Consider the following 24,425-nt stretch of genomic DNA (forward strand, 5'->3'; position numbering starts at 1 on the left):
CTACAACTCTGTCAGTAGCCTCAGACTGGGATAGAGTCCCATAGCATCTAACTGGAGCAAGGGTTGCCAAAGGTTCCACTAACAGTCCAGTCAGCGTCAGACAAAGACCACATAACGAGTCAGGGCTGAAGTCAATCCATGACTAGATATGGACAGACCTACAACGTAGTTCAGTCTGGAATGTCCAGACCTGGGCATAGATAAAGGCTAACGAGCCGTAAGTGCCCCAGGTAAAGCTAGTCAGCGTACCTGAGGCCTATTAGTACATTCAAGGCCCCAAGAGCAGCTTCTCCTCCCATCATGGTGTGTCCCACACCTTGTAAAGTCTGCTTTTTTGGATTGGATAATCCCCTTGGACGCCAGATCCAGATCCGCTATGCTGGCAGCCATGTTTTGCCAGCATTTGGGTAATATAACATGCTGATTCAGCAACTAGTCAAGACACCAGATCTGTGATCCATACCATTTTTGGCCTCATAAATGTATTCATGAATACCTCACAAAGTACTGGTGCTCATTCTGAGGAAAATGGGCAATGCCTCATTAAATAAAAGCACCTCACTCACCTCCTTCAAATGGACAATACACCAATAATCATGGGAAGAACCTGAATATAGCAAAGCTAGAGACTGTAGATGAATGATCTCTTTCCGCCAAAAAGAGAAGCACCAACTTTCATTTTTAACCTCCCTAACCTCCCCACAGCACTCACTACAGTTGCCACACTACTATTTCACCTGAAATTGGTGGCTGGGAACCAAAGCAATCTGTTTGTTACAGCAGAGGGGGTATACTCAGTGAATCTCCCTGGAAAGCTGTGTGTCCATTTCTAGATGCCTCAAATGCAGTTGCTCAAAGCTGGTTTACATGTGTATGTATTAGGTTTGCTGGTCAGATGCCGTAGATTCAAGTATACTGCTGCTGAGGTGCAACTTTCTGTACCTCATTGTACGGCCCACGTCAGAGCGTTCCCATGTTAGATTTGGTCACCTGCGGAAGGCAGCTGGCTGAAGCTGAAGCAAAACTCAGAAGAGATTACTTAATCATTGCCCACTTGGATGTTACTGCATTAGAGCTACAGCATCCAGGAGATGGACATTTTTTTGAGCCTAGAACCAAAGTGCCAAAATTCTCTCCACAGATCTCTGTATCTCCTGCTGCATTGCAAAACAGATTTCCTTCATTGCTTGCTTTAAGGTGAATACATAGCAACATTTCTGTACTTTTGTACATAAATGAAGAACCGAAAGCTGCTGCACATGCTTCTCTTCTGGGGCAGAGGGGAGCAAACATGCAGCAGGTGGCACTGGCACATGTTGCTGGCAGCAGGAGCAGCAGGATGCTCGAGATCTTGTCCATTGAACCAAGCGGTCTGTAAAAATCCACATAGGGTGGGATGGAAGGTACGAGAGAATATATTTCATGTGAACATGCCCTTGAATTGAGAAGTGTGACAAGAACAGCAACACCGGAGAAGGAAACGGGAATACACTGGGGACATAAGAACATGAAACAGGTCTTCCTTCTGCAGAGATATTTACAGAAGAGCCTTGAGCTGCTCAACTCAATACGTTGTAAAACACAGTTCCCCCCAGGAGGCCCATGAGCAAACCGGCACTGGTTTATCTCTAGGTGTCTGCCCCGATGCCAGGCACGTCCGCCTCGCACACACCGGGCTCGGCAGCCCGTGCCAGGGCCCTTCCCGGCCGCGTTAAGGCTGGAGGGACACCTCTACGGGGCCCCCGCTTGAAGCTGGCGCCACTAACTTTTTGTGGCACTTCCACCGGCACCCTGGGGAAGGCAGGCGGGGACTCCGCAGGCCCTCGGCGCCCCTCCGGCACGGCCTCCCCTCGCACAGCACCGCAGGGAGCGGCGCAGGCTGCGGGCTCCCGCCGCCAGAGCACTGCTCAGCCGCACGCTCCCAGCTCACCCGCGGCGCTGGCACCCACCGCCGTGCACCGGCAGCCGCGGGCTGGGCACCACCGAGCCCCTTCGCCACGGCTGTGCCGTTTGCCGCGGGCTGCGCCCATCCCAGCTCGCCGGGTCGCGGCGCGGCGGCTGCGCGCAGGCACCCGGAGGGGCCGCCCCGCCGCGGGGCAGGGGGGCAGGGGGGCAGCCGCGGGCGGGGAGGCGGTAGCGTCCCCCCGCTCCGGGAGGGGCAGGCGGGGGATATGCCGCTGGCCGCCACCCGAGGGGCGCACGGGCGGCGGAGGGAGCGCGGCGGGCCCCGGCCGAGCGGCTCCGGGCAGAGCTCTCGCCAAGGCGATCCGGCGCAGGACGGCGGCGGCCTCTCGCTCCACACTCGGCCGGGCCGGCTCCGGGCGTCGTGACGCGCGCTGGAGGCCCGGGCCGGCGGGTCTGCCTCCCCTCCTCCGCGGGGCCGGAGCCTCCCCTGGGCAGCGCCCCCAGCTCCTCCCCGCTCGGTAGTGCCGGTCCCAGCCCCTCCTCCCGTTTCCGCTGGCAGAGGCCGGAGCCGTGTCCTGCCGTGCCGCCGCAGCTCCCCCAGCACTCGGCCCCATCCGGCCCGGCCCGGCCCGGCCCAGGGACCCGCGGGTGAGACCCGGCGCTGCGGGGGGCGGCGGAGACTTGCGGGCGCTTCTCGGCCTGGGGAGGCGGCGGGAGCGGGGCGGCGGGGGGCAGCCGGTGCCGCTCGCAGGGGCCGGGGGGCGCCGGCCCGGCGGTCGGGGTCTGTGAGGGGCGGCGGGGTCCCGGCGGGCGGGCCGGGGTAGGGGTGCGGGTGGTCCGTAGGGGCCAGGAGTGTGTGGTGTAATACAGCAACGCCCCGCGCCCTCAGCGTGTGCGATTTCGTGCGGAAACAGGAAAGTTAGTTCCGAGGGGCGAGCTGAGCCCGGCGGCATCTGGGTCCGCGGTGCTGCTCCCTCGAAGAGCCCGCGCTGCCCATCCCTCACGGGAGCGAACGGCTTCGCCTGGGCATTGCCCCCGCCACCGGGGGGGACACGCTGCCACAGCGCTGCTGGCAGCGGGGGGCTCCCGTCCACCCCCCTGACACCCCCGGGGCTGCAGCGGGGTGTGAGGGCGCCGGGCCGCGGCTCGGGTGGGCGGGGGAGCCCCGGCGGCGGGCGGGAGCGGGACCGCGGCCCGGGGGGCCATGGGGGCGACCCCCGGGCTGGCCGGTGGGCTGACAGCTCCCCTCGGCAGCCGCGGTGCCAGCAGTTCCTCCTTCCCCCTTATGTAAACCCGGGCTCCAGCGCTGCCTTTTCCTGTTGGAGCTTTTGGAAACTTCTTGCTGAAGGCTGGATGTCCGCCCGCCCGGCACCCTGCTCCCCGGGGGGCGCTGAGCGCTGCCTCCCTCCGACGGGCCTTCAGCTCCGGAGTGTCTGAGGGGCAGAGAGCAGGGCCTGTGGCACGGGGGTGCCGTGTTGGAGGGGGGGAAACTAGGTTACGAGGGTGAATAAAGCTGCGCTTCGTAGTCCTTTTACCAACTTTTGCGTTCTGTGCTTTTACTCTGCGTAGTTTTGTGGTTTGAGCCGCAGCGCTAGGAACGGGGGCATCTGATTTTCCTACCTGACTGCACTGAACTTATTATAAGACTTGGGGGTAAGTCACCTGGGATTTCTCTGGGAAAAAGTTGGATATTCTTCAGAAGAGCCATGAGAGTCAAATCACACTGTTTTTGCTGTTACTCCTAGATGGGCCTAAACTTGACCTGTGGATGCCAAAAATTAACATATTATCGCAGCGAAGTTCTTAGTAGCAGGTGCTACAGGTAGTTTTAATGGTTTAGTTGTTGATAGATTAAGGTCTTTATAGCTAGGGTGTATAATGGTAAAGGATAATAGCCCCTGAAGAAATGCATTAATCTAAGTTATATTGGTATAGACTATGGGGCCAAAGTTAACACTTAATAATTTTAAAAATTACAAAAGATAAGTTATCAATGCGATGTGCATGTGGTTGATAACACAAAGGAAAAAAAAAATCAGTCCTCATAGTTCTATACCCTTTGCTTCCATTTTGCATTTTTTCTGAGCTCCGAGAATGAAAACTGACGGAGCTAATGTAGCTTCTGCCACCAGAACTTTCCCTTCTGTATTTTTAGACCTGTGATATTCAAATTGCAAATGCTACAGACAAGGCCTTTTCTATAGTGGGGCTGTAAGACTTAACAGTTTTGGGCATCCACACTTTTAAAAAAAATTCCTTCAGAATAAAGCTGCATGAGGAAGCCTTGGGGTCAGAATACGAATATTGCAGTATCATTTGCATTTTTCAGGCAAAACTCTAAGGTTAGAATGATCCTGTTCATCTGTCTTGAGGAGGGTAGAGGGTTAACTGGGAACGTCAGTGTTATCTTAGTTATTGTCGTTATTTTAACGGAAAATAGCCATCAGAGATGCATATCCCACAGTTTTTGCTTTCCTTGCTATTTTAAGTTATTTTCCTCCAAAGCATGCCAAACCTCAGCCTGTCCATGAGGGTATTTCCAACACAACTGTGTATTTTTAGTGTTTAACCCTTCCCTCCCCAAATACACAAACTAAAAAACTGCAATTAAAAGAGTGAAATATGGCAGCAACACAAAATAAAATAGGAAAACAACACTGAGGCTGCAGCACTGGTTGGAAGAGTTACTTTCACATTTGTAGCATGTGAAACGAGCACGTTTGCACTAGAAAATGCAAGATGCGGTCTCAGTATTACTCTGTGAGAGCTGGTATGGAGTTGATTTGGCCTCAGTCGGAAGAGGCTGCTTGTTTAGAAGCAGTATGTTAAGATTCCTGTTGCATTCGTGTTTTACAATTGAAAACCCATCTCAGTTTTTCACTGTTGTCATGTTCCAGAATCATGCTGTTTGCGAGTAACTGGTGCCCCATTAGTTTTCTACATTGCAAGAATGTCACTGCATTTATTGATGCATAAAACGCTTTAAAGAAGCTGGGCATGAGCCAGCAGTGTGCCCTGCAAGCAAAGGCAGCTGACAGTACACAGGGTTATATATTCATAAGACTACAGCCCATAAATGCAGGGAGGTGATCATCTCCCTGCATTTAGCATTTTTTAGACAGAACCTAGAATACTGCATCCAGTTTTCTGCCCTCAGAGACAAGAAGGGTATGGGTGAACTGGAGCAAGTCCAGTGGAAGGCCACTGGGACCACTGGGGGCTGGAGCATGAATTGTGGAACAGCTGGCCCTTGGTAAGGGATGGGGGGGGGGTTGGCAGCTGAGGGGTAACCTAGCTGGCAAGGAAGATGCCCCACCAGCCAGGGCACCGTCCTATGGTACCGAGTTAGGCATCCAGTGCCAAACTAGAGTCTAAATCACCAGGCAGGTTTGTGGTGATAAAGCAGGTCCAAGATGAAGTTGAGACATGAGTAAGCAGGTCGGGATCAGGCCCAGTGACGTTAATTAGGGACAGGCACAGTTTGGTTATCACTGAGCTGGTCCATGGTGATACAGGTAGGTCCGAGGTCAAGTGAGGAAGTTATATCATGGGTCAGTCAGGGTCTGGATCAAGAGGGTCCGTGACCATACACAGGCATGGCTGGAGACCCGCACCTATGATACAGCGTGGGCAGGGACTGAAGGCCAAAGACAGTTAAATGGAGCCCCCAGGGCCATGGGCAGAGAGTGGGGGTGGAGGTGAGGCTGATCAGGGCCTTGAAAAGGTCTTTCAGTGCACTCAGGGCCTTTGTGCAGTATGAGAAGCATACGTTGGGGGAACAGGGCTTGTTCAGCCTGGAGAAGAGAAGGCTTTCAGGGGACCTGTAGTAAAATTTCCAGTACTTGCGAGAACGTTATCAAGGAAACAGCTGGGCTCTTCGCATTGGTACGTAGTAGTTGCATGAGAGACAACGAATACAAGTTGAAACAAGAGGTTCAAGCCAGGTGTAATGAAAACCTTTTCTGTTGTGAGGACAGTGAAGTGTTGGAACAGGTGCCCAGTGGGGCTGTGCAATGACTGTCCTCACAGGTTTTCAAGACCAAAGTGGGTAAAGTCCTGTTGTGACCCCATAGCTGACCCTATGTAGAGCAAAGCAGGAGTAGCACCTCAGGCCTGCTCCAACATGAATTCTCTGATCCTAAGATCAAGCAACCATTTGGTCTGAGAAGGAAGGAGGTGTGTAAAACTATGGCAGTACTTGTAAGCACCACCAGCGAAGAAATGGAGAAAGGTTTAAGGATGCTGATGTGTTTCTGAGATACTTGGTTGAGGAATTTTTTAAAAATTTAAAAATTTTCTTCACTGTGTTAAGGTCTTGTGCTGGAAGGTGTGTGTGTGTTGGCCGGTAGGCTGAAGATACTTTCTATCTGAAAACTTGCTTTCCTTTAGCGATTCTCAATGTACAAAATGCCTTTTTAGTGTAACATCACGTAAAGACGCTTTCTGGGATAGGTCAAGCTGCGTTCTTTAAGAATTCTTGTAGAAAGTGTGATGACATTAAACCGGGATGCTCAGCCTGCGGAAGGACATTATATGATCGAGGAAGAGTTCTTACCCGAGGGTTATTTTCTTTGTAGAAAATAGAATGGACATGTCAGGATCAGCAGAGCATTTCCCCATTTGTTAATGGACCTGAGGATTGAGTCAATCCTGGTAGGACCAGCTTAGCAATACCCAGAGAATGTGAGCGGATACAAATAAGTCTTTGTCTTTTCTTCTCTACATGGCAGTGAAATTGTGGTAAAGTAGGGATGTGCTGAGGAGCTGCCTTCACTCAGTACAATGCATGCTAGGATTTAATTTTGAGGAGAAGTGCCTATTGGGATGTTACAAACTTTTGTGTATTTTGCTCACATGTAACAAGATGGTCTGTTGGAGACAAAAGAGCTATCACTAGTTTGCTCTGTCCTTCCTCATTTTCTCTCCTGGCCTTCTAAAGCTGACTTCCAGACACTGTTTCTGCTGCTCCTTGTAGCCTGCCTCAGATGAAACTTGCATTGCTGAATGTCAATGCGATGTTTCCTGGGGAAAAATAAAGAAACCAACCCCATGAAATTGGTTTTGTGGGTCACTTTCTCTGGTTCAGTGTTCAGTGGCATACTTTCTGTGGTGTGTTTGTAATGAGGCAGGATGTCGTTCTCCACTGAGATACCAAATGCTTTCCTCATTGCTCAGGTGTTCCTGGGAAGGTTATGTGTCTCTGTGTCTATTGCCGCAGTTAGACAGCACTGTGCCGAAACTGCCTTTCAACCCCAACCTCACCGTTGCTTCTCTGCCTGCTTTTGAAAGCACTTCCCTTTCAGGCTCTATTAAACTGTTTCTTCTGATATTCCAAGCACTTGCATTCACTGCTGTCAAGAATAAACTTTGAGGGCTAGAGCTCGTAGAATAGGGCACAATTCTGGGGCAGAGCCCTGCTGGGTTTGCCTTGTCTGCAAGCACAGTAAAACAGGAAGCATCTGACCTCAGTGCTTCACACAGAAGAAAGGACAGATAGGAAATACGGGGTCCCCAGTAGGTAACAAACTGCATTTTGATGGCGGTGATATGTATTAAGCTGTTAAGCTGCCTGTTGAGGAGAGGTAAAAAAATCCTATTGTTGAAAAGCTTTTAAAATCAAGAGTATAAAACAGATAGGCATGTTCTGGGAATAGGTTCAGGGAGATGAGGCAGACTAAATCATAAGCATATGCTCCAATAAGCCTTTAAGTGGACAAAGGTATTAATTAAGCCTAGCTTTCCTTTGCAGTGATGTGAATATGATGTTGTAATATTATGACGCTGAAGTAGTAACATCAGTTTAAAAGATTTGAAGATTGCATTAATCTTTGTTTCAAATGGTATAACAGGAAAATTTTTCTTGATTATTTTGAAAGCACTTTTTTCTTTTGCTGTTGGAGTTCTCCTTTCTAATGCAAACTCTGTCATGCTGTTCTAACGCCTGATATTTCTGAAGGTGGAAGTGACTAATAGCTAGGGTGTTTATTTCCATGATCCCTGTTACAAATGCAGAACCTCTTTATGCATTAACTAGTGAATAGCCGATTATATTTCTCAGGCCAAGTCACTGTGTGTCTCTAGAATCAGTTGACCTGTGTTAACTGAGCTTTAGTTTCTACACTGATGGTGTGAAAGTACAGCTGCCTTCGCTGTGGGCAGTCTTCACTGATTTATAGTTGCTTGGAGTGGTCTGTGTGTACTCATAATAAGGATATGATGGAGTATATCAACCTCATGTGGGCAGAGGACCACAAGGGCTGTATTATCTTTATGTGGCACGTCTGGGGAGGAGGCAGGGCTAGACTGGAGAAGGAGCTCATGGGGGGAGTAAGTGAAAATGCAGGAGTCTTGAGAAGGCAGTTAGGCTAAGGGAGAGGAAGTCTGCAGCCCTCCCTTGGGAGGAAGGACTGAAGAGGAAGGATGAGGTGGTACATGAACAGAGAGCTGAAATGTCACACCCAGCAAGTCTGAAGGAGACTTAAATCTTCTGACTGGCCTGGGCAACAGGGATCAACTCAAATCCTAGAGAGCAGAGGGCTCTGTGAACTGTCCTGTATTTGGTGTCCTTCAAGTTCACCCCTGAAGTCATTTGGCTCGAAGAATTGTGGAAGGCAGGGCTTGAAGTTGAAGGAATCCTGCGTTTAGGACACTGCGGGGAGACTCATAAGAAAAAAAAGGTTGTGACAAAGCTAGATGAGTGGTACTTTCTGATCGGTAGTTTTACTTGTTCTCTATAACCTCTAGATAATCATTGCTAATTTCAAAATGAATATGGCTATAGAGGGGCAAAGGCTGAGAGACAGCGCTGCATACTCTATCTAGTGTTACTAACCCAAGTTCCTAGTTTTTTGCAATTTGGTGGTGAATGCTGTCTCCTCAAGTGCCTTATGGTGATATGTTGACAAAACACTGTTTTCATGGTGATTGCAGCCATACCCAGAACTCATGCTGAGGCATTTAGACTTTTGGTTTGTATTTACTAATTTTTAAAGGTTAAATAATTCAAGAATGCTTTTGAAAGCATATTTTACTTTCTGTGTGTCTTTTGCTGTTCTTTACCTATAACTCTGCATACAGTTCAGTGTAAAGTGGTTCTGCCCAGGATGTTCAACTAGCTTTATTTTAAACAGTTTTTTTGATTTCTCAGATACGTTCTTATCCCAAAATCAATTTTGCATTGCATTTTATGTTAGGACTGTAACCTTATGTGAACGAAGGTTGTTACTTTGCTTTGTTGAAGAAAGTGTGTCTGAAGTTGTGAAGGACTGAAAGCAACATTCTAAGAATGTGTGCTATGTTGTTTGCACTGCAGGACAGCGTGCAGAGTATTGTTTATATGTGTTTATATACATGTGGACAAAGTACCATCAGGGGACTAGGATAATGGCTCTGGCAATAGAAGAGACCTGTACTAACAAGCAGACAGGAGATTGTCTCCTTGTAAAACAAAAAAAGTAGAAGGCTGGCTTAAAAGCCTGTAAAGGAAACCTTCCAAATATAAATAAAGTTATTCTTTTTCATAGAGCAGAGCATTTGGATCTCTCCAGTGCTACTGTCCTGTCTCATGAAGTTCTGCCAAGTAACAGTGGCTCTGAGTGTTACAAAGACTTTTGCTAATCTGTTTCCCAGCAATGGAGAAAGCGGCAGGACAGCCAAGACATTTTGCATTTCATAGCACCTGGGACACTATCGATAGCAGCAGAGGCAGCTATGGGGAGGATGTAAATTGTTTAGACACCTATTGCTGCGCTATTCAGTGCCGTAAAGATGAAGAGCAAGGGGGAAGAACTGCAACTCTGGAAAAATTTTCAACTTATTCCCATTACAACCACTCAGGATGGAAGATGGGCTGGATCCTATGTAAAGTTTCTGTTTCAGGTGGGTAACAGGGAGGTTCCAGGACAGTATTTCAGGTGAATGTGGTTGTAGATTAGGTTAAGAAGGTCATGGTAAAAGTGGTTGCTGGGACCAGTTATCCGTAGAGGGATATGAAAGAGGGGAAGAGACTTCATTGTGAACAGAAGCTTTTTGGAAGTGTTCTCTATTCCAACTATACAAGGCAAAGTGGAAAGGACTGTGAAGTAGAGAAGGGATCTTCTAGGGAGAACCAGGAGGAGGAAATGAGAACAGACGGAGACTTAAGCTCCCTCACCAATGTAAGTAAATTCATCTGCATGGATTTCACTTTTCCAAGTTCCATGTTCCACCCTTTCCTGGTGAATGGTCACCATAAAATATCTCCCAACACTTTTATAAGAATCTTTCTCCTTTTCATTCTGTTTTTCTTAAAATCATTTCTCAAGATGTCTTTTTTTAAAGCTGTCAGTTTTCCCTGAAAAATTCCTGCTTGTGTGTCATCATAGCTTGGCTTTCCTAGCTGTGTATTCTCCATCTTCAACTCTTCTTTCTCATTCTGTTCTCCATCAATTCCTCTTTGGGGAGCTGAGGAAGCTCACTGTATGGTAAGAGCGCCACATGTTCTGTTTGGCTGTCTGTAATCCATTTCTTCCTCACTGTTTTTACATGAAACCACAACAAGGCAAACAAAACTAGTTCAAGTCATTTAGATATGCAGCTTTTTTTTCTGAACTGCTTTTTAAAGGGCTGTAGAGACGAGTGTTGCTTTGTGCAGGAATCTCCACCTTTCTTCCTGATTTAGCAATGAGTATTTCATTCCTCTTTTTGTAAAACTTGAAAGTCACTTCTCAAATCTGCTTAAGGCACCTGTCTTTTCTGAAGGTCCTAAGGCATCCCTCTCCTTTACTCTTAAGGGGCAATGAGAGGTTATGCTCTATTGGTCCATGTTTTTCTGAAGTCAACAGAAGATAGCTATCAGGCTGTTTCTATTTGGATCGCTAGACAGCCATGTTTCAAAGATCTGAAAGTGGTTACAGATGTATCTTTTAATTTTATTACTAAATGCACTCATCCCATGCTTTGGGTACAAAATATCCCCACAGCAAACTCGAAATTGTCAAGTGACAGCCAAAGTAGGTATTTACCTGGTGCTGATGGCATTAGTCCAGAGCATCCATTTGCAAAAGCAAACAGACTTTGCTTGCCCTTGGGACGTAATTCGAGGAAGTGAAAGACAAGTATGCTTTATCTTAGAGGACCGAGTGTAGTGATGTACTTAATGGTTATCAGGAGATAAGTGCCTACCAGTCACTGAGCTTTCTAGAAGAGAAAAGATCTGAATTTTCTTCCAGGTTTTGCTAGCCCTCATGTTATATAGGACTTCTGATTTGGAAGGTAGCCCCGTCTCCTGACCTCCTTCTGCTGTTGAACAGTAGATTGAACAGATTGCCTGGCTGTTGACTACAGTTCCCCACTCATGTAGACAACATGGTGAAAGATCCAAGTTTCTGAAGAATTTGCAGAATAGCTGTTCCTTGCATCATTTGCTGTAGCAACCTCGTGCCTACCTGAGTCCTCTAGTGAATCATGGAGGGCATGAACCGAGCTCTTCAGCTGCATCTTCCTGTGGTTTTTGTGTCACCAGTTCTGGTCTGTCGGAAGATTCTTGCTTCTTTGAGTTTGTTGCCAACATTTGCCTTGGTCAACAGCAAGACCTCTTTCCTCTAACAGTTTTCTTGCAAGCACTTGATTTTCCTTTCTTAATTTTACTGTATAGACCTGGTTTACATCAAGGTAAGCAATGTACCTCTGGTGTGGCTAGGACCACTACCTGTTGCTGGATTTTATGATTTGAAGGACTAGTCTCGGACCATTTCTGCCTTTGCTGCAAATCATGCTGTGTTCATAACATCAATGGTGAATGAAGTTCATCTTTATAGGAAGTTGACATCATGCAGTGTGTGGCATCAGTTCGACTAACTAGCCATCATCTGTGCAGTGGAACTGTGGGAAACCTGGATTGTTTAATTCTTGAATTTTAAAAATACTTTTGGTTTTATTTTTTGCTAAGCTATATTTTACTTCAATTAATTCAGTTGCTGAAATTGTTTTCTGTCTCTAGGGAGCTGGTTTGGTTGGTTGATTGCCTACGTGTGCTTGACACAAAGCCTAACATCAGCTGTGAACGTAGTGTTCATATAGTATTACTTCACTTTGTGGAAGATGTATAGAGCTGGTGTGTATGATGTGTTGAGGTGTCCGTGTGCTCCAGTAGGTATAGTAAATAGACTGTATGAACTGTGAAATCAACATGACTTTCTCTTGGCAACAGCGGCAATAGTTAATTAACTATTAATTAAAATTGTATTAAAATAACTATTAATTAAAAAGGTAAATTAATTCTTAAAACTGGGTGTGAAAAGCTTGAAAGTGAAGACAACTAATTAGTTCCACATTTACTGTTCTGGAAGGAGCAGTAGTTAGTTTTGAAAACACCATTCTTAAAATTGGGTTTTCTTATCCACCTTTAAAAAATGCCTTATATTGGAAATCTGAAAACATGTAAAAAATAATTATTTCCTTATGGATATGCTTGAGTACCTTTTGTGACTTTGAAATCAGTGTTTCAGAATCTTGATACAGTGAGGCAGGTGGAGGGAAAGCATTTGTTTAAAAACCACCACCAACAATGGAATAATGGAAACATTTCTTTTGGCCAAGTTTGGTGAATAATCACATTTTTTAAAATAATCAGCCTGTACTTTTTTGTATGCAGCTGCAATAATTCTGATGGGCTTTTAAACGTTGCAGATATTACTGTTCTGTGTCTCTCCTCCACATGGTTGGAGGAAATCCTGGTCTCACTCTTGTTGGTTTGCAATTTTTGTAGCACTCTTCTAACACTGGGGTGATGCTCTTACAGCCCTCAAAGTACCAGTGTGAACTGGAGAAAGTGGGGTGCTTTATGCTGTTTGTTTTTGTGATTTTCACTTCAGCAGCGGTTTGTTGTACTAGAAGCAAAGATGAGACCAGTCAGAAAGTGGGACTAGTGCAGGAGAGTTCAGCAGGGAAGGTCCTGCTTAATTTCTGTTCTTGCTGCTGTGAACAGGTCATCGGGTGTCTTGGTTTTAGGGTCTTAGGGGACCTAATTGCAAAGGGGAAGAAGCATGGGATTTTTCTGACTAGTATTTATGATTTAATTGACACACAAGTTTTGCTTTTCCCCTTAATCTCTGTTTTCCCTGTTGCCATTATTTAAATTTGAGTCCAGATGAAATCAGTGTATTATGCCCTTGAGACCAGCATTTAGACTTATTCCTTTTGTTCAGAAGCAGGTGGGATGTGACATAACTTTTCCTGTTCCTCTCCGCAATCTCTCCTTTTTGTCCTCTTGAGGTGATTATGTTTGTGATGGGAGGTGGGTCCAATAGGCAGCAAAGTTCACTTTGGTCTTCTTCATCTTTCCATGTCGGGTCTGTGATTTTGCCATTGGCATACGTTCAGTTACCTCAAATAAGTAAGATCTCTGGGAAGGATAATTTGGGTTAGTCAATGTGACCTTTAATGCTGCTCACATTGACGTTAAGGGGAGATGAGCTGGGCCAACACTGAGACCTTGTAATTTCCTATTTTCTGGTGACACATGTGGAGAGAGTCCAGAGTAATGTGGTTGTTGGTGACGTCTCCAAGTGCTCCTGTAGATTCCCAAGGAAATATAACAGAAAAGGACAGTAATTCGCTTCATTATATGCAAATACTCTTCTTCCTCTGTTTCCTTACCAGCCTCTGACACTTGAAGGGAATGGAGGCAGGGAAGAGCCCAACAGGGTTCCTACTGGTAGCACTTTCATTAGTCCATATGAGTTTTGTCCTTTTGTGCAAGCATAATTTTATAAATAGGCTTGGAAAAATAAACTCATCTTGGAGGATGGACCCACTGTTACTCTCACATTTGGTGTTCTAGTGCGGCTGCGGGCATGTTGCTTTGAGTTTTTACATTCCCTGCATTTTTCAGGGTTTTAGACTTGACTAAGAAGTGAGTGGAAAATGTGGTGTTGCCTGTCTTTCATTGTGTTTCTGACATAGTAGAGGGAGAAACTTCTGGAAAGGGAAAGGAGAGGTGAGAGCCACCTTTCTGCTGAATGCCAAAGGCAGCGAGGAGCGCAGGCTGGTAGGTCCCAGCAATGGGAGCAGCAGAGACGTAATAGTCCACTCTTGCCCATCGCTTGCTAAGGACTGTTAGGGACTTCTGTGCCGCTGGTGTAAAACTTGTAAAGACAGCTGCAGGCAAAGAACACCTACTGTTGTACATTTTGAAATAAGTGGTGAGAGATTATAGTCTGCAAAGGAAAATAATGTCCCTGTAATTGGAAAAGGCAAAGAACATGTTAGGTGGGGCTAAGAAAAAGGAATGCTGAAGCTTTCCTTCACTCTTGTGTAAATCATCGTTACAGGTGATGCCACACAGTGACTTGGTCTTGGGGATATGGCAAAGATAAACTGACCTTGGGGTGCTGTTTATATAAAGGAGAACTGGGAAATACACCGAGAGGGATTTTAGTTCTGTTGTCCAATGGCTGTGGAAAGCGTTACTTGTAGAACCTGTATGTCTCTGAGAGAAAAAATTAGTAATAAGATGTATTATTAATAAGAAGTGTACGGCTAGCTCAGAATCTGTACATTTGCTATTGGACACAAATAGCTTCTGGGTAGTTCTGTTGCAAGACAAAGAAGAGATAGTTGAGGGGTGTTAGGCGTTGATATAGGTAACATCTGTATTGTGGTGGATGAGACAAAATGTCACAGTATGTAAGATAAAGAACCTATGACATTTCATGCTGTAGAATTTAAGAAAGTTATAAAAAGCCTTGGCTTAGGCATAAAATGTCTCTCCTGCAAGGCTGCCGTGTGTTTACATCTTGCAGTGATTTTTTTAATTGCTTTTTGCACGTGTGCCACGCTCTGAATCATACTGAGTGGTGCTCGGTTGATTCCTGTGTCCTAGGAAAGCCAGGCTGTGTTCTTGGGTGATGGCGTATACTAGGGAAAAGATAGATGGGGAAGCTTGAAATGGTTGTTATTTGTTCCAGGAGTTTTCTTTCTGTTCATCTTTATGCCACCTGAAATGATTGCTGTATTGTGAGCTTTTTCATCTTGTTTCCACTCCTTTAAAACTTGATACTGCAGAAATTAATGTAACATTACCTATAATGTTTAAACTGCCTTATGTTATGAAAGTGAGAATTCCCACAGCAGCCTTAACTCTGCCCCTAGAAGAGAAAGCATGTCAAGTGAGTGTCTTAAATTACACCCTTATGGAGCACTGGGCACTAGGATGTAATGTATGGCAAATATTTAGATTTCAGCTCTGGTCCAAGTCCATGGTAGTGTTGAAATAACATATGCTAATTATGCTAAATGATCATATTACACTGATAAACGGGCATAGGCTTGATTCCCAGAGTGCTGATCTGTGAATCACATCATCAAGGAGTATAGAAGAATCCACATTCCTCAGAGAAAGATGATAAATAGGACATTTCAAACATTTCTCTTGCATGCATGGTAATATGGTAATATGCAATTTTCTCCCCTTTCCATTATGTTACTGAAATCAGTTTTACAGCAGATTGAAAAATTAGTATCCCATCTCTAATGGGGGTCTGGAAATTACCTCACTTTCTTTACCTTGCTGATCAGTGTTAGCTATGGGATTTCAGATACTTTTTACTGTAATTCAAGGATTTTCTTTTCAAAGGTGTCCATTTCTGCTGAGAAGATAACACTTTTTCATGCTGAGCAGAATGGGAAATGTTTTTATTTCTATGAAACATACTCATACTTATGCATATTAAAAAGCTTGCCAGAGTTGAATTTCTAGTATCTGAACAATAAGTATCTGAACAATAAATTTGTTGTTAAAATAAAATGAATGCCTTGATAGTGTGTGGTGTTGAAGTTCACTGAAATATTCCTACTCATCACCCAAAATTAAATGCAGTGTATTGCAAAAGCTATTGTAGGAAACTGCTTAGTAGAAAAGTCAGACCTAGACTGATTAGTGGAGACGGTCTTCAGTTGTAACTTAAACCACACTGTGATTTTTTTTTTTTAAAAATGTCCGTAAAGCACTGTGAGCCGTGATTGTTGTCACTGTTGTGTAATGGAATCAAAAAGAGCGTGTGAGATGCTTTGTGATGGTGTGCCTTTGGCAGGCAGCCTTTTTAAAGGAGATGGACATTTTAACGTATAGAATGTGTTGAATAATGTTTAAGATATTTGAAGCGCTATTGTATGCGGGCAAGTTGGCACTATGCCTTACCCGTGTGGTGGACTGTGGGATCTTCTAGGTGACCCTGGATACCTCATTGGGGCAGATCTGTTTTTCTTTGTCTGGTTTGTTTTGGACTGTGAGCAGGGTTATTGCTCCCAAATTCTTCGTACTGCGCCCAGCAGAGTGAAGGACAGGGAGGAGGGCCTGGGAAGTACTGTACAAATACAGGCTGTGAAGTTTAATCCAAAATGAGATCAGACAAGCAAGGTGAGAAAGAGAAGTATTAGAATAGATTTAGCTAACTTATTTGGCTGTCTTACAGAAATAACTGGATGACCTGGTTGTGCCAAAGGCACATATTTATAAAATGTGTGTAATGTGCTGGAGTGCTCCATAGCTGGACCAACACCTAATTTGTGTCTGATCTGAGTGACATCTTGGCATTGGTCTCTGTTCTTTGTCATACGAAGAGCTTGTCCCGTTAAATGGGTGATGTTAGATCAGGTCTTCAGGAACAGTATTAGAAGTCCTGCTAAGGCAGCGCGAGGAAGAGAAAGTTCCTCTGGCCAGGAGCCTTGGGGTTTGCCCAGGTCCGGGTATTTTTGTTTACAGGGGTCTTTTTTAAACTGGATTCTGAGGCCTCGGGACAGGCTTGTAAATGATCGTGTCCTGTAAATTACTAAGCAATATGATACAGCTAAGCTTTAATGTACCATAAACTTAAATCTCCGTGTATGAGAGCACCCCACTGGCAAAAGATAAATTAGTTACGGGGAAAGGAAAATGATTTGTCCCAGAGATACTGTTAAGAGTTAATCCCTGTCTCAGGTTGCTTGAACCTGGAATATTTGCCCCATCATTAATTGAGAGGTTCTCTTTGGTGCTACCACTGTTACCAGGAAAACATGTTTTCTTATTACTTTTGCTCCCTTGGAATATCAGATTTGTGGCCCTCTTCCACAGGTGGATTTTTATTTAAGTTTTTTAAAATGGAGACAAATTTTCCGTTGAGTCTTTAGTGACATGTATGACCAAATCTCCTTACAAATGGTAAGATGAAGCAGTTTCTTCATTGTTTGCCATGTGAGAGAAGGCATGGAGGAATGTGATCACTGATGGAGCACCGTTTTCTGCTCTTCCTTACTTGTTGTCCCTATTGCTTGTCACCGAGCTCCTGCAGAGCTGTGGTCCCCAGCTGTCTTCTGTATCGCAGTTCTTGAGCCTCTGTTGCCTCTGAAAGCAACTGGGGGGTGCTTCTCTCTGGTCTGAGCTTGTCCATGGTACCTGTTTTGTTGCATGCAATGTATTGTCTGTTCTCTGTGATGAAAGGGAACAGCCTCATTTTTAATAGCGATGTGTATATGTTCACATGCTAGCCTATTGGACAGCTGTGAACTAAATTCAGTTTCTTAAATCAGCAGTTTTCAGTCTTTCTATTATCAGACCTTAAGTATTTTCTGCTGGAGGCTTTATGTACAAGTCAGTTCAAACCCACTTTGATTTTTCAGCTGCTATATTTAAATTCCTGACCCAGCTGTTCGTGTCTGCTCTGTACATCACACTCATGCTGCTCAGCTCCAGAGAGGCTATGTATGGTTAGGAGTATTTGTCTTAAGGAACCAAGAAAATGAACTTGTTAGAGTACCGAAGCCTCCATTATCAGTGGATTCTTTCTTTCTTTTTATTCTCTTGCATAAAATTATTGCCCTTATAATCCCTGAACGATTTCCTTCAGTGTAGGAGAGAAATTAGGTCACGTATCTGTAGCTCCACATGGATGTAGGTGGGAAATTCAGGAGCTGCACTACTTTCCTTGCTAGTAGCCCCGATCTCCTCCTCATCAATTTCAAAGGGATACCTCTGTCACTCAGCAGGAGTATTTATAGTATCACAGAGGTTAGAGATGGCCATGAGGGGAAAACATCAAACTTTCCAGCCCTCTGTAGAGCCAACATCAAATTGCTTCCCATGAATGTGTTTCCTGGCACTTGGGTGCTGCAGATTTTCAGCATCTGCCTGCCCCTAGGCAGCTAGGTTTCCCCCAAGCAGAGGCACAGAAGTCTGTTCCTGATACACTATAGCATATAGAGTATGTCATTATGGATTGTAGAAGTCTTTGCCAAGGTTTTTGCCAAGCCCATTTGTTTGGGCTGACAGTTCAGTGCTTTTGAAAAAAAAGCTGCGGATATATGTAGGTAACAGGAATAGCCATTAACCCTAGTTCTTTCCCTTCTATCAAGCTAATTAATCACTCCTCCCCTTTGTGTTCCTGCCACTGCAGTACTGAGAGGCTATTAGTTTGTTCTCATCCCTTTGCTGTTCTTGACTAAACTATGCTATTCAGCTGTTCTATCTTTTCCATCCTGCTAGTTCCTTCACTGTCTGTCTCTGTATTGCCCTCAGGCTAACATGGAGATTAATTGACCTAGTGTTATGGAATTTTTCCTGTCTTAAAGTCCTAACTCCAGGAGTGTTTAAGAAGGAAAATGGGGGAATAAGAAAAAAAAAAAATCAGCTAGGATTTGGTGTGCAACATCCGAGGACAGATAACACGAAGCAGTATTATTGATGGGAAAAGTATGACATATATACACTATTGCTATATAAAGCTCAGGATGTGGGGGATGGAAAACCTGTTGTATTTCCTCTAATCTGCCCTCAGCAGTGGGTTTCAGAGGCTGATGGAGAGATTCCCCAAAGTAACTCACCAGGAAACTTCTTTTTCTAGATGGGCCGCATCAAGCAAACCCCCAAACCTGATCTGATTCAATCATTTGATTGAGGGGAGAGCTGATAAGATCTATTTGGATTTTTATAAGGTTTTCAGTAACAAAGCCAGGCAATAAAGTCAGATGGAAACTGAAAGACATACCAGCTGACAAAAGCCGGTCACGTGGACCAGGAGGAGGTTAAGAGCGATCATGTTGAGCTGGCCTATTTGATGCTATGCAAAATGGATAAAATTTGAACCCAAGGTTGCTGGTATTTGATTTGCCTTTGTTTATTTTTACCTTCTGCTCCAGGGATGAGCATTAAGTCAGACCTGACTGTACATTGCTAGCAGTAGTAAGACTGATGGGAGATGCTGTGGGCATGGAGAGTGAACAGAAATGGAATTTGGTGCCTGTGAATCTGAGCAGGACAGATGACACAGATTTGTGGGGAGCAGTTGCAAAAGCACGAACTTGTCCTTACAGAAAAGTTAGTTTGAATTTAGGTAGAAAGCAAGCTTAAAGCACAGTGGGAATTTGCAGGGATCCGTCTGTGATATGAGCATTCACACAGAGTGTTGACACTAGTTATTTTGGATTGTTCTCAGCCTAAACATGCTGAAGGCTGATGGACTTGTCACACAGCGCTGCTGAAAATACTGAGGATGTTAATACCATTACCAGTTACTGAGCAAAACCCATATCAGGATGCGTATCTTTTTGTCATATTAATTTTAGTAATCTTTTTAAAGTGTACAGTTTAAAGTGAAAACAGAAAGCTAAGTAGTTTCAGATGTCTTTTTTTTTTTCAAAGTGGTTTTGATTCTAGAATGTATTTGCTTTTCTATAAGCATATTTTTAAAAAGATAATGTCTAACAATTAGTTTATATTACCTCAAGGGATCTATTTTTAGCCTAAATGGTGTTTATGTATCTGATTTATGTTTAAGTGTTACATGCTTCTCTGACAGCATTTCCTACTTTTTTCTTACATGCCTTGTACATATTAAAAAGAATATAGAAACACTTGGGAAGAAGTTAGTGAAGGCTGCATGTTGTGACGTCTATGCTTTATTCACTATATTGATGTTAATTTTTTAATGGTTGCTGTACATTTTAAACTTAAAGCATTGTGAGTGATGTTGCTTAAAACGTGCATTATTAAACCTGTTTTTTTTCTTGTGGCTTGCGATTATAAGTTCTGTTCACCTACGAGAAAGTGATGATGTGCTAAGGGCTGGTTTTTGTATGGGAGACCTCACACGGAAAAGCTATCGAGTGTGCTCTTTGTCCAGTCGCAACTGATACTTGGGGGTGTTTGGATCATTCCAGAGATATGCAAGATGGGAAGAGGACTCCAGGAGTGAATTGAATACTGAGATTTTGCGGTTTTGAATAAAAAAAATTAGTATACTGGCAAAACTGGTATCCTGCCTTGTGATTTATTATTATAACCTTGTTACTTAATTAAAAAAAGAGAATTTGTAGATGCCAGTGAGTGTGGCTGTACAAGAGTACTATTTTTTTACCTTTGGCATTTACAGATATTTGTATATGTCTGGCTTTTGATGCTAATGGCTGAAATAAAAATTTAGGGGGCAACGTTGACCTTTGTTAAGATTTTTTACAAGTCAAGTGTTTGCTGCTTTAGTCTTCAGTGTGCTTGTTGTTTAGTGTGAGTTTTTTGGGGGATGGCGGAGGTTGGTTGGTTGGTTTGATTTTGGTTCTTGTTTTGTTTGTTTTTGCTTTAAAGCTGCCCCCAGTGCATCTTTCATTTATTGGTATGATGTACTATGCAATGAAGACTTAAGCTGGCAGAGAGCTGGTGCCAAGGAATGTACCTTTTCACTGTTTCCTGCTTTTGTATTTTCATGTGAGTGCTTCCTTTGATAGCAGCACAGAACAATACATAGACTAAACTCTACATTGTTTTTTTTTTCTTTCTTTTTAACAATTATTGCTTGTTCAGGAACAGTGGTTTACAGTTGGCTAGTACCAGTCATCTACAGCTGGTGAATGAGGGTGCAATTGAGAGAATCCAGCCAAGCTCAAACAAATTCCTATTTGTTAAAACATCCAGAGCTACCCAATTTGAAATGTTATTAAATGAGGCTGATGAACCTTAGATGAATGAGAAGATAGTAGCAGTATGTGGAAAGAAGTATAGTGGTAGGGGCATGGATATTTTCTCCTTTAAGGGAGGGTGTGTAGAGAGAGAAGGGAAGACTAATCTTCAACATTTTTATAGGTTAAAATACTGAAACTGTTTAGTGACTTTGTCTACTTTTTGTTCTCTATGCTAAATTTACTGACAGTTGTAGATATATTTGTGTACCCTTGTGTCAAGATAACATCTGTTGATTCATCTTATGCACTTTTATTGGCATTATTGTAATTCCACAGGTACCCAATCAGAACAAACATATTAAGTACTTAAAATTGAAACTATATATCATTATTACACATGCTGGCCTATCCTTTAATTTGGTAGTCTTCCAGGATTCTTAAAGAAAGCTTTTAAAAGATTGCTTTCTGTCCTGTACAAGAAGGGGAGGCTCACTGAGACTCAAAGATGGGAAAAACAACGAAAGAAAACTGCGTTTTTCTTTTCACACACGATATCGTCATTATAGATTGTAAAAGTCATCATCAAGGTTTAGGGTAGGGCTGTGAATTTAGTGCATTTAAAGCAGTTTGGGGGTATAGTTAGGTAATGAATACGTGTGCAATACATCCCTCTCCAAGTAGGATTTCTTATTAACTGGTTGACATCAGTTCTTCAGTCTGTTCTCCACCTATTAAGTTCAGCTGGGGATTTTCAAGTGGGAGCAATTTCACTCTTTACTGACTGCTGAGTTTCTTGTCCCTGTGAGAGTATAGCACTCGGCATTTCAAAACTGCACATGATCTAATATTTTAAGTGAAGCACTGGCAGGCTGTGATTCATGGTGTATCAGCTCGAATCTGACCACGGTGCCAACAAGCTCCCTGTGAAGGGACCGGGAACTTCTGGTACTGTACAAACACGGCACACGCTCGTGCCACCATGTGACAGGGAGGTTGTTGCATGTGACTGGATGCATGTTTATTATTCAGCAAAAAGGGAGGCATTTTCCTCCCATTTCAGTAACTTCTGCCATGCGATGGGAGTGTGCTTATGGGAGTGTCAGGAAAAAGAGAAAGGAAACAGGCCTCCAGCCCCTGGGGAATTAATTTGCCCACAGCTGTGGGATGGTCAACAAAGATGCTGGGAAATGGCCTTTGGGTTAGATGAGTTGATTTGTAAAAGTGGATGGATACCAGACCAGATGCTGTACTGACTCAGAGATTCCCAAAGGCTGGTACATGTGCTGAACATGCCCATGCAGCAGAATTATATTATGCTGAGAATGTGCATTAAAGCAGCAGCACTGCCATGGAAGTATGTAGCTGAGCAAAGTGGTTTTGAAACTTCTGTACTCTATGAACTCTGGTCTCCTCTACTGTAGAGACTTCGACATTCCCATGAAATATTTATAAACATAATTCTCTGGTTTAAAACTGTATTTATCTTTTGTCCTAAATATTTAACTGTGCTTCAGAGATCCAGGGATGCTTACTGTGATGTAATGCCTACTGCTGATACTGGTGTGAACACCACTGAATTTTTTGACAGATTTCACAAAACTGCTGAACAAAAGTAACTGTGTAATGTGGGTGACTGTTCCTGAATGTGTAACTGAGAGTCATGGGAGCAACTGGAAGCCAAGTATTACATCAGGCTCTGCATTCCAGGCAGTGATTTGGTTTGGCCCTGCTGGCTTATTGCTGCTTTCAGAGGTTGTGTCAGCAAGTTTACTCATGATTGGCATGAAGTTTTAATCTAGATTAATGACATTAAATGTGGGTCTTGTCATTGACTTTTGTGGTCAGATACTTGACAGTATTCTACAACTGGCATACTTGACAGTATTCTACAACTGGCAGCCTTCATGCTAATGATGGCTGTTACGGAGCAGATACAGTAAGGATAATGACACTACAGAGGTGATACACAGGCCAAGGCGACCATCTGTGTCATGGAAATTTTCCAAAGACTTGCTTCCAGCTGGATTAAAAGCTTGTGTCTATATGACCTTATGCATCTTGGTACCCATATCAGTATGTTTGCACTGAAGGAAGCATACAGAAGGAGTGCGGACAGATTTAAATTTTCTTGAAGCAAATGCTGCTAACTAAGCACATAAGCTGTGGATGAGCAACCCAAACATTCCGCAGCGCTGCAAACATGCGCCAGCACTGCTTGTGAATGCAGAACAGGAAACCCTGGTATATCCATATGCCAGATGTTAATGCCATTTCAAATACCGTTTTAAAAGCATTTATAAATGCAGTTGCTTCAGAGTGGTGAGCACCCAAAAATAAATAAATATTGTTGCTTGTGATGTTACTGTCAGAAAGAACATTGAATCTGATACCCCTGACTCCCTTGTGGTTAGGGTGATAAGGTGAAGTCACTTGCAGAATCATTCCAGTTGGAAGGGACCTCCAGGGACTATCTCGCCCAGCTCCTACTCAAAGCAAGTTCAGTGCTGACTTCAGGCTAGGTTGCTCAGACTTTGTCCAGGTGGTTCTTGAAAATCTACAGGGCCATGGATTCCGCTGCCTCTCCGAGACCTGTTTCAGTACTTCAGGGTAGTGATTTTTTAAAAAAATGTCCTGTGGTATCTTCAGTTTATTGTCTCTTGTTCTTCTGCCATATACCTTGGTGAAGAGCCTGGCTCTGTGTTCTTGGTAGCCTTCTCTTAAGTGTTAAAAGTTTGTTGTTTTGTTCCCCCAAAGCCTTCACAAGCTAAACAAGCTGAGTTTCCTCAGCCTTTCCTCACAGGTCCAGTGTTCCACCTCCCTAAGCATCTTGGTGGCCGTTGGTGGGACTTGCTCAAGTTTATCAACATCTTTCTTGTACTGGAGGCCCAAAACCAGATTTAGTACTCCTGTGGATACAGTCCCGTAAGCTTTTAGCCTTCATTGCTATCACAGCGTAATTGTGACTCCTGTTTAGCCTAGTGTCTGATCCCACAAATCCCTTTCAGCAGAATTCCTTTCCTGATGGCCTGTTCCTCTGCCCCGTCTAGGTTCCTCAAAATGGTAGCTCTGCCCTGGAGCATATTGACTGCATCCCCTAGTTTGCTGTCATCTGCAGACTTGAGAGATTACTGTGCCACCTTCTCCAGGTCATTGATAAAGATGATAAACAGGACAAGCCTCAAGACAGACCCAAGCAGTACTCTACTCATTGCTGCTCTCCAGTGTAGAGTATGACACTTCAACTACTATTCTTTGAGCCCAACCTTCCCACCGGTTTTTTACCTATCTAGTTGTCGACCCATCCAGACTGTAATGTCATAACTGGGATAACAAGAGCACTGCGAGAGACTTCAAAGACTTGCTGAGGTAAATGACATCCAGTGCTCTCCCATTGTCCACAAATCCAGGTGTTTTATCATATAAAGCAATCGAGTTGGTCAGGCATGATTTGTCACTGGTAAATCTGTTAAGTATTCCCACTCACTGACAACATCTGCATATGCCCGGAAATGTCTTCCAGGAATACCTGCTTCACGCACCGGGACACTCTGTGGGCTGACTGTCTGCAAAGCAGCTCTGAAGAGAAAGACCTTGAGGGTCCTGGTTGATGA

At 44.2% G+C, this 24,425-nt stretch overlaps 1 protein-coding gene across 2 annotated transcripts in view; it reads left to right on the forward strand.

Moving 5' to 3' along the window:
* Positions 1 to 2,404: 2,404 nt before the first annotated feature.
* TSPAN9 (tetraspanin 9) overlaps positions 2,405 to 24,425 on the forward strand; it is a 184,967-nt gene continuing 162,946 nt past the window's right edge. The window contains exons 1-2 of one of the 2 annotated variants that reach the window (XM_056339918.1): positions 2,434 to 2,553; positions 3,475 to 3,558. The gene's annotated coding sequence lies outside the window, so the exon portion shown is untranslated. Of the gene's footprint in view, positions 2,554 to 3,474; positions 3,559 to 24,425 lie in introns of both variants that reach the window. The other variant, XM_056339917.1, reaches the window with a different exon arrangement.

Source organism: Falco biarmicus, chromosome 5 (assembly GCF_023638135.1).
Source record: "Falco biarmicus isolate bFalBia1 chromosome 5, bFalBia1.pri, whole genome shotgun sequence".
Classification (NCBI taxonomy): Eukaryota; Metazoa; Chordata; class Aves; order Falconiformes; family Falconidae; genus Falco; species Falco biarmicus.